Source organism: Amblyomma americanum, chromosome 4 (assembly GCF_052857255.1).
Source record: "Amblyomma americanum isolate KBUSLIRL-KWMA chromosome 4, ASM5285725v1, whole genome shotgun sequence".
NCBI classification, from domain to species: domain Eukaryota; kingdom Metazoa; phylum Arthropoda; class Arachnida; order Ixodida; family Ixodidae; genus Amblyomma; species Amblyomma americanum.
Window position 1 is genome coordinate 146,145,230 of NC_135500.1, and position 10,984 is coordinate 146,156,213.

Below are 10,984 nucleotides of genomic sequence, written 5' to 3' on the forward strand. Positions count from 1 at the left end.
ACATTCGCTGCAGCAGAGACCAGAGAGGTTATATATAGGTGCTATATTTTTTTTACCAGCATTTTACATGCTACAAATGACTATGAACCCATAACGAAACACTTTCGCCTCCTTTCCTTGGAGAAGGCAGTACGCAAACTTAACAAAGCAAAATTTAAATTCCGGCTAGGCTTTTACATCCCCGCCATGGTGAAAACAAACAACAAACCGTCTTGTTGCACCGTAGTACATACAATAAAACCAGGAGCTCAACAGAGTGCCTATTTGTGAATGGGACACCAGGGAATCCACCGCTTCAGAGGTATCACTCAGCTATTGGCTCATCGGCTTTCAGCGTATTTCCTCTTGTCCCAAAGACTGAGGTATCTGCGCCGCGAGAGTCATTCGGAGCCATCGTTGTGCTGGGAGATTTTGCGTCCATTTCAACACCTGGGCCCGAAATCGGTGCGCAATCAGAGCGAGTGCTGCGGTATGGAAATTACGCACCTGTTTAGTCGGCGGCACAGCTTCGAGAGATGAACGCAGGAGGTAAAATGCGCACAGTGGGACTGGCCGGTGAACCGTCAGAACTACTTAGATCAGTGCAACTTGAAGATAATGCATGCCCCCCCCCCCCCTCTCTTTTTACGACTAAACCAGTGCTGCCGCAAAAACACTGATTTCTCCGTTGAAATCAACGCGATTGGGCGTCGACATACGACATTGAAAAATGCAGGTGCCATTCGTTCGTTCTTTCATTCATTCGACCTTTCGTCCGTCCGTCCGTCCGTCCGTCCGTCCGTCTGTCCGTCCGTCCGTCCGTCCGTTCGTTCGTTCGTTCGTTCGTTCGTTCGTTGTTTCGTTCGTTCGTTCGTTGTTTCGTTCGTTCGTTCGTTGTTTCGTTCGTTCGTTCGTTCGTTGTTTCGTTCGTTCGTTGTTTCGTTCGTTCGTTGTTTCGTTCGTTGTTTCGTTCGTTCGTTCGTCCGTCCGTCCGTGCGTGCGTCCGTCAGTAAGTCCGTTCGTTCATTCGTTCGTTCGTTCGTTCGTTCGTTCGTTCGTTCGTTCGTTCGTTCGTTCGTTCGTTCGTTCGTTCGTTCGTTCGTTCGTTCGTTCGTTCGTTCGTTCGTTCGTTCGTTCGTTCGTTCGTTCGTTCGTTCGTTCGTTCGTTCGCTCGCTCGCTCCTTCGTTCGTAGTGCGCGACTCCCTAGTCGTCTCTCCTAGCTTGTTTCGTATTGAATTCAAAGCGGGCGACACTTTGGAATTGGCCGGCGCTATAGTAAATAATGTACCCATGGCACTGCCTCACGGTCAACCTCCCTGTCTTATAAGAAATAAATGTACGATTAATTTCAGCGACTCCTTAGCAGCTAGCTAGCGTAGTAGTCCGGGCGCGCCGCCCCGCACCAGCACGGTGCTGCTATGCGGTTTTGAGCAGAAGGTAGTTTCTATCTAATTTTTGACTCCTACCAGCAACTCGGTGCGGGTCGTCGATCCTCACGAAGGTTTCGTGTTTAACATTGCTTTATCTCAGGACTTAATATTTACTAGAACAAGAAATTTGAGCACGCTTGTCTGACCCTGCCACCAGGGACCCGCCGCACATAAGGTGTTAGCTTGGCGGTAACGGCTTACTGGAGGCACGGCGGTGGAGGCAGCGCAGTGCTGCCTCGCCATCTGACAAATGCTCTTGATAGCAGACACTGTGTTATAGTATATAACTAAGATATTTGAGAATGCAGCTTCGCTTCTTTGCCACCGCGTCAAATTGTTTTTTACACCCAAGAGGCCATCGGTTGAGAGCGCTTGGTGAGCTGCGCAACAACGGCGACCCGCGGTTCGCATTAACCGCTGTTGAGCTCGGTAACAGCGTTAAATCGTGACCCCGGTGAGACTGCCCCTTGTCACTGCGGTATTTTGTAGCGCTAGACAACTGAGTGCAAGATGCGGAAAAAATACGTGCAAAATACGGGCGAATCGTCCATTTTCCGGTTTCCGGCACGCGTCGTAACCTAATAGCGAACGATTATGCCATAAAATTACGAACATTTTTTACAGAGCCTAGAAAGCCCTGTAAAATTGTCGATTTGAGGTTCTGCACACTAATGTGGAGGTAACTATGGTACGTAAACATCCCACGAAAATGTACCTTTCAGCTGGAATCTTAAGATTTTTAGTCAAACGTAATGCAACTTTTTTATCCTGCAACCAAGTTGTTGCTTGCTTCATATCGCAAAAGATTTCTGACAATTACGCTTCTGTCTTTACACGAAGAATTCAAGGAGTCCCTGACGCCACTACTTGGTTTCGCCCCATAGTCTACCTTGTTCGCAGTCTGCTTTAGTTATATATATGCTTTCTGATTTAATATCTGCTACGAGTCCTATTTGGACTCAAGATATTAAACCTATATTTAGAATATGGCGGAGTGCCTGACACACTCCGGCACGGGTTGGCCCGGTATTGTACTGCCTCCGGGATCGGCCCGGGTTTTAATAGCGCGTCTTTTCTTTCTGTCTTTGCACTCCTATCTTTCGACTCTCCTACTTTCAGCACGTGGCAGTGATTGTGGTTCGGCTTGAGCCATTGAGCTAGCCCGTGCACTTTCCTTTTCATTGTTCCTGTCAGCAACAGCAGCAGCAGCAGCAGCGGCGGCTTCGCTTATAGCTTGGTCTTTCTGCCGCCCACGCTTTAGCTTCCGGTCACGAGCATGCTGATACCTGACAGATTCGTCTGCTCGAAGACACATCAGCCGCCATCTATCGAACAACTATCGAACAAGAGCAACTATCGAAGATATTGCAGTCAGTTTAGAAACTGACTGAAATATCTTCGATAGTTGCTCTTCGTATAAATACATGGAACGGCATAAAGCGCCACCTTCCGTCTAATGCGCTGCGGAAAAGCGCGCGCTGCTAGCGCCACCTTCCGTCTAATGCGCTGCGGAAAAGCGCGCGCTGCTAGCTGCGAGGCAGTGCTGCTGTGGTGGCATGGAAGTGCGGAACCAGCTGCGGCGAACAGCAGCTGTTCTATTCGGTTGCGTGATGTTAACTCGGTGTAACAGCTCTATAACAGCCAAACTTCCACTGATCAAAAAGCCATCTTCAGTAGTGTAAAAGCGAGCTAGAAATGAGTTTGGACGGAAACAGCAGCAGTGAGGATAACTTTGTCCGCCCAATCCAAAAGCAGTCGGACGAAACGTCCCGGGGTCTAGGGAAGGTACGCAAAGCACGGAACCGGGACGAGAAAAAAAGGAATAAAAATGCGAATAGCTCTGAATATAGAAAGCACTCCGCTACGTTCTCACTGCTCGTTGCACGGCCCTCCGAAGACGAACAAGTGCCGCAGAAGAAGCTTTTATTCATATTGCTCTGGCCATAGTTGACACTGCTGTCATTGTGTTCTGTTCCGGTGGCACGGGCGGGTGTCTTGCCTGTCAAAGTCACGTTGGGATGCTGTCTCTTTCCACTAAAGGAAGAGAGAGAATAAATCTGTGGAAAGCCGTGACGGTTGCCCGGAGAACATTCACGGCAGATTCGTCCGATTGTCTTTGCGCAGCCGGATTTGTCACGACGGCAGTCTTGGCTACGGCACTGGGGATAGACGTCGGACTCAGGTTGTCAGTTTGGTTTCTTCTTTTAGCAAGACAGTGTACGAGCAGGGCCGGGAGCACTTCGTGTTTGCGAGCGCCACAGCTTTTTGCGCAAGGTGCATGCGTCCAGAAGGCGAGCTTCAATAAAAACAGTTTGGAATATGCCGAGCCAGGGTAGGGTTGAAAAAAAGTTTTAATTGCTTGTGCGTGTATTTTGGAAATAACAGCTCTACAAACCTGTTCGCACATGAATTTCATTTATATGTAAAGAAGACGTTGGCCATCTTAATGACTGACCGCATATCTGCATTTCGTACGTAATGATATGCCTGCTCCTGACAACCAAACCACAAATTGGAGCCTTTTTTTTGTATCCATTCAACCAATGCACAATAATCTATCAGCCGGCTTTCTTTACCATAAGGATCCATAGCGCACAAAATTCAAGGAACACAACACGAGCGCTAAACTTCCACTAAACGATCTTTATTTGGCGCTGACACATTATAAAGATCACGTATGGTACAAGCATAGACTACTAACAACGATTAGCTTGTCAAGGTCATGATATGTCAAAGAATGAGATGAAAAAGCAGAATAAAACCACCAATCAGAGAGCAAGTTTCACACTATCGCCCGCTGCCTTGAATCTAAGAAAGCTGTCTTTTCTTGATAATGCCAACGAAGGATCAGTGACGCAGTTTACCAATCCCTCTTTTTCCATCGCCGCAGCTTCAATTATCTCCCTCGTTTTTTGATCGCTATTTTTCCCTAACACTGAACACTCCTCAAACTTAGACGTGCACTTGTGACCACGGCAGTGGCGAGCTAAATTACCTGGCCCCTCATCTCTAACATTTCTGTGGTGCTCGCTGAGTCGCTTATTCAGGCACCGGCCGGTCTGCCCGATATACAACTTGCCACAAGAAAAGACTTAGCTTTCTTAGATTCAAGGCAGCGGGTGATAGTGTGAAACTTGCTCACTGATTGGTGGTTTTTATTGTGCTTTTTCACCTCATTCCTTGACACATCCTGATTTTGGCAAGATAATCGTTGTTAGTAGTCTATGCTTGTACCATAAGTGATATTTATAAGGAGTCAGCGCCAAATAAAGTCTTTTAGTGGAAGCTTAGAGCTCGTGTTGGTGTCCGTTGAATTTTGTGCGCTATGGATCCTCGTGTTGACTGCCCAGTAGCCCGAACCCTGACAGTCCTAAGTTATATTTCTTTACCTGTCACTCTTTTCGGTGTTCCCAAGGGTAGGCTGGCCGGTATTTTATTTTTAACGACTACATCTATGACGGAGCATCAGGATTCGCGAAAAATATAGGCCAAACCTATTAATCGGGTTGCCAGCTCTTGTTATCTGCGGCTCTGGTATCTGAAAGGAAGTGCATGCGAATAGGCTCGTGGTGAGAAATTATACAGCGCTGATGGTGTGATTAGTAAAACATGAAACAGTTAACGCCGTAGTAATGTTTCATTCTTTGAGTACAACAGGCTGTTGGGCAAGATGGTGCAATTCTTCACGCATGAAAAAATTGCGCGAAAAGCAGAATAACACGCACACTAACAACAGAGTACACACGACCAGTCATATCATGCCCTGTGCTCTGTTTGTAAGCATTGCTCAACTTTTCCACTTTATTCTTTAAGCATTCCGGCAATACGATGCGCTACACGAAGGGTGAAACCAGCAAATCAAAAGAAAATCTGAATTATAGAAATCTAATATTTTCTACATAATAGTTGCTATCGTGTCAAGAAAGTTGCATTCCTCATCAGATTAGAAGTAATGATTGATAAAGTTCTAAATAGCTGAATTGGGAACGCCCCCGTGTGATGACAACTGCCCTGTTCTGTTAGACTTCCCAGATAAGAAAAAGATACGCCTATTTTGGTTGTAGGCAGGCAGGATCCTTCGGTGAAGCATTGCGCTTTGGCTATAATGTTGATGCCCTAGTAGGCGGCCCATATATCGTGGAGGCGTGCGTGTATCGCTAAGCTTGTGGCTAGAAAGTGGTGGTGCGATAACTTATGCCCAAAAGAGCTTCTTGATCACTATTTTACACTAAAATGAATATTTGCCTAATTTTGGTTTATAGTTTATGAGGGTTTAGCATCCTGAAGCTACTGAGGCTATGAGGTGTGCCTTAGTGAAGGGCTCCGGAAATTTCGACCGCCTGGGGTTACGCAACTTGTACTGACATCTCACAATACACGGGCCTCTATCATTTCGCCTCCATCTAAATGGGAGCGCCACGACCGGGGTTGAACCAGGTTCTCTCGGGTAAGCAGCCGAGCGCCACAGCCACTGAGCCACCGTGGTGGTCAATATTTGGGTGAGTCTAGATGAAGCAAACTTCCTTTCCGGTTGTTGGAACTAGGCAGAGGAATAAGCTCAAGTTTGTAAATCACTCATTGCAGGTACATCGCTTTGTCGAATACTATTCCAAACCAGAAGGTAACAATTGCTATCGAAACAAATGAAGCGGTGAAGAATGTAACCAGAAATATGAAACCATTTTAGGCCCTGCTGCACAGCGTTGCGACTAGCTTTGTGCGGGCTTGTCACGTTAGGGCTGCACCGGCGGCAGGTTTGTGCTAACGGTGGTACTAGTTTGCGCCCCATAAAGTTTCATCTTTGAATAGCAGTGGGCACATAGGTTTCAGGTTTATGAGCGGAAAAGTTATATCAAGCAATTAAGCGCGCAACTTCGCAGCTGCTATGAGCAGTACTGGGCATAAGTGTCAAATAATCAACCCTGCACTGTGAGATATCCTCGTGATAATGACCACGCAAATACTACTTAAGAGAGCGAAAGGCGCGAAGCTAAAAGATATGTTAGTGATGCCCGTGACTTCAACACTAAAAGCGCTTTCTGCAAATCAGATGTAATGCGTGACTCGCTTTGAAACCTACCTTGACTTAACGCGCTCATTATATGTTTCATGGACACCCCGTGGAGGTTGCCTTTCTGCTATGGACTTATTTTGCTGCCTGTACTTGGTGATAGGTTCTGTCACAAAATAGTGCAACAACCTGGGGTGAAATTCGCAGCTCTTTACCTCTGCTATTATATTAATGGGTGACTTTCAGAATACCTGGAACAGAGTATGCTTTACAGAAATTCTGAGAGTTTAAACAATCTCTCTTGTTTTTTTATTTATCCTTGCTCATAACGATTCCGCGCCATCAATTCATGCTTTATTTGGTTCCCGGAATTCTCAAGCAGATAAAAAAGAATGCTGAAATGATTTAACTGCTCAGGCGGTTGACAAGAAAGCCTTCTACAACTCGAAATAGAAGCCAACAATGTTAGTTACGCACATCCATCTGACTAGCTCCACCTTGGCTCGATTCTCACAGATCACAGGAGATCTGCGATCATCGCAAGTATGCGCTGCAGTGATCTGCCGCAGCATTACGGCATGCATGGATATTGGTCGACAAATGTTTTTACGGCCGCCGCCCAAAAGTCACCAAACGCCTCTTCAGGGCTCGTAAAGGAACCGAAGTTAGAGATCGGGCTTTCAAAAGCCAGTAACGTAACTGAGATATATGGATGACAGAGGCACCCCTAGAAGACAATCACTGAGCGTCAGCATCAGCTGACGTTCCACAAGTGCAGAATCCTTCGCTGCCAGATACTGCCGTAATGCTGCGCCTCATCTTCTCACTGAACACGTACTTTCTTTTGTGTCCTTAGACTAAAACTGTTGACTCAAGTAGTCGACTACCACTGTTGTAGAGAATTGGAGATGGCCCTGAGGGGAGAGAAGCGAAGGCGGGTGAAGGGGACGGAACGGGCCTCCCACGTCATAAGACTTGTTTACAAAAACTTTACAGCGTCGGGTCGAGTCGGGGGTCGGGAGGAGCAAGGTCAACCCAACTCGATGACTGCGTCTTTACATGAACAGAATTTTAGCGAGTCGAGACCGGTTCAGCTGCAGCGAGACCAAGCGTAGAGCAGCGCAATGCGAGCGAGCAGCAGCAGCTTCCAAGATTTTGATCCGCAACCACTGTCTCGGAGGCGCAGCGATGCAAACGAAAAAAAGGTTCGCCTTTATAATCTGCCCTTCTGCTAACCCGACTGTTCAGGTCTCTTCGATTTAGGTGCACTGTCTGGATCAGGTCACAGAGTGCGGCACTTTCACATTCCTTATGCCAGTGCAGCACGCGTCCGCTGCACGTCTGTCTTCGTTTTTAAAAAGTGTAAGTGCAATCAAGTGCAGCACGAGTTCTTGGCTGGCTTGCACTCTCTGAAGTGGAACTGCAGCTGTAGTGCAGCAATAAAGCGGCGCCCATGAGCAGGTCGGAGAAGCGAAGCAGATAGGGCAGAATTCTCTTAATTAAATGGTGGCAGTTCTTTTTTGAGAGAAGAAGGTGAGTAACTGTTCGTGGTGTCAAGATTGCAAACCTAAGCAGTCAAGTCGAGCCGCATCGGCAGCATTCCAGCGCATATTCATAAACCGTCTGTGTATATGCATTCAATTACGTTTTTTTCTCTGCGACTACAATTTCCTAAAGCTGGTTCATGGACACATTTCTTTGGGATTTCCTGCTTGAAAATTCTTCACATGGTTCAGGATTTCGGTGCTCGTTGGTGCCGGTGGTACGCATTTCACTGTAATTTGGTAATGACGCCAAGGCTATCAGACGACCAGGCCTGCACTCGACCATTCGTTTTGGAGGCAGCCTGTGCCAAGCTGCTCTATACACCCCCCATTCGGCCCCCTTTGACAGAGAAAAAATTATTAACTCCTTCCTTCTGTCATTCCTTCTTCCTGACGGAGAGAAAATTATTCTCTCCGTCAAGGAGAATGAATAGAGTTTTCCAGAGCACAGTACAACGTTTCTATTGCGAAGCTAAAGCAACAACTTTAACAAAGAAGATATTCTAGTTTTTCCTCACAGCCACATGTGTCAGGCTGTTGGCCATGTGAATGCAAGATGTGGGCCGATTTCTCAACGTAACTCCAAGCCATAGACGGCAAGGCAAAGTTGCTTCACATCGTTGCAGATGAGGCAGCAACGAACGTGTAGTTCAGGGCCCAGTGGATTTTGGCGTAGGTTGAACAATTGAGTTGAGTTCAATGTACCAAGGGCGATCGCCTGGAAACTGTGACCTTGCCGGTGTGAAAACTATTGAGAAAGGACTACTTAAACACCGTCGTTATTGGTACATCGAGTGGCCTCGAGTACTTGGTGGTTTCCTGTCAAACTGCTGTATCGCGATAGCAATTAAACAGTATACCGGTCTCTGAGGATTGCGCCTTGATAAAGTTCGCGTAATATCTCAGAGGAGAGGATCGTGTGATCCGCCATGTTGTGCAGCATTTAGGCATTGCATGGCTTCTTTCGAGTCATAAATACCAGACAATTCATGAATGTTTTCTTGGGTAATGAACTCAATGGTAGCCCGCATGGCAGCTAGTTTTTCACCTATTTATGAAGAGTATTATGCTGTATTTTCGCGATCAAGGTGAACCTTGTGGCCATGATCACATGTTCTGATCACATGTTCTGTAGAACCGGCGGAATTGACTGAGTCGTCTGTGAAGATGTGTAGTCGGTGGCTGTGGGTAGAAGGCCGAAATTTTAACGCCGCCTCTTTGCAACCAGCTGATGATATGCCGGTTCTTCCCGACGATCGAGAGAAGTACTCGAAGTTGACGAATCTCCGGTAAAGATCTAGAAGCTATGGGAAACTACGAAGAAGAAAAGGCTGGTTCAGAGTAAAGAAGTTTACTCTGCTGGGCTATAAGCAGAGCTGTGAGATGGTGAGAAGAAACTCGAGTAATGTCATGGCTTCGACAAAATGTGTCTAGTAATGAGTTTCTGTTGGACGTTGATATTAGGCGGTGTCGTAGAGGCGCATTTCGGCAGGCCGAGGCTGGCACGCAGAGGTTGCGCTTGTACGTAGAGCTTGCCCTTATGTTCGATTTGCTAATGTTTTCAAGTATGGGGAGGAATCATCGGAGGAACCTTGAGAATGGCGAAATCTGCAGTTGAAGCATCGGTAGTACTAATGCGCCCCATGACTTTCCCCTTAGATGGCAGAGAACGCCGATTGTCGAGGTCAGTCTTTCTGTTAGCATAAAATATCAAAGCTTCAAGGTAGATTTGGGCTGATTTAAAATCGGTAACATAAATGTCTGCTTTCGTAAAGAACGACTTTATCATTTATATTGTTCTACCGCGCCAAGTCAATGAATGTGAGAACATTCTACCACTCAAGCATTCTACCATCATGACCTGCTGTTATCCTCAAAGTATAATAGTCGTGCAAATTATATGACTGCCTCCAAAAAAAAAGAACGACCATCTGCTACAACAAAAGAAGTGTCATACAGTGGGAAGGGTGACCTAAAAGCTACGGCAAACTTTGGTTTACGGCGGTTCAACGTCCCGAAGCGACTCGGGCTATGAAGGACGCCGTAGTGAAGGGCTCCAGAAGTTTCGACCACCTGGGGTCTTTTAAGTGCACTGGCATTGAACAGCACGCTGGCTTCTAGAATTTCGCCTCCATCAAAATCCGACTACAGGTAACTGTTCAGGTCTCTTAATTTTTTATGTCTCCATGCCACAGTAAATTAACTCGGTATTTTTTTTATTTATTCGCTGTCCAGACGGAAGAGATCGGCTTGAGACATTATTAAGATATTGCGTCCTATCATCTTTCGAGGTGCATAGACGTATAATGAAATCGAGTGCACTCAAACGGCACAACGAATCTCTTTGATCGGTTTCACGGGCAGTGCTGTGGAGCGTCGTCTTGAGATTTTCACAAAAAAAGAAGAAAAAGTCCACACATTCGCAGGAGTGCAGACTAATGTGCAACGCACAATTATTTTCCGCAGCCTAAGCCAATATACGCACTGCATGGGCTTGTTGATCACAGAAGGCATCAAGGGACCACAACAAACTTGGATCGATATGAACATTGTCAAGAGCGCGTGGTTAAAAAGAGGTCGTCTGCTTTTCGCTGTACTGTAAGCGCTTGCTTATACCTCTAGAGCAGCCAAGACGAGTTCATATGATTGAATGGCCTGTGAAGGGGAGCAGGGCATGGGTAGATGTCCTCTGAAATTAATGTTGGCACCACAGGTCCATCCGTTCGGGCCACGATGAAAAACGACTGGATGAAAGGGAGAGTGGGCAGGATGATGATATTTCGGTCTGCTTGAAGTCAGCCGCATTTATTGCCTGAATATGGTGCCACTCACGCCATAGATACGTGATGAGAGCGGCTAGTGGAATGGGGACGACAAGAAAAATATGGGTCGTTGCTTGAACAGGACCAAGGAAATGACCTAGAGGCACCAGCACAGTGGCTGGACTGCAATCGTCGAGGAATTCGCTCGCTTAAATTCAGAAAGAGTACTGGAATTTTCGAAATTAATAACGCAAATG

The 10,984-nt window shown here is 46.6% G+C and overlaps 1 pseudogene; it reads left to right on the top strand.

The window, feature by feature from the left end:
* The first annotated feature begins 2,295 nt into the window (after positions 1–2,295).
* LOC144130705 (U2 spliceosomal RNA) lies at positions 2,296–2,470 on the top strand (annotated as a pseudogene).
* Positions 2,471–10,984: the final 8,514 nt, after the last annotated feature.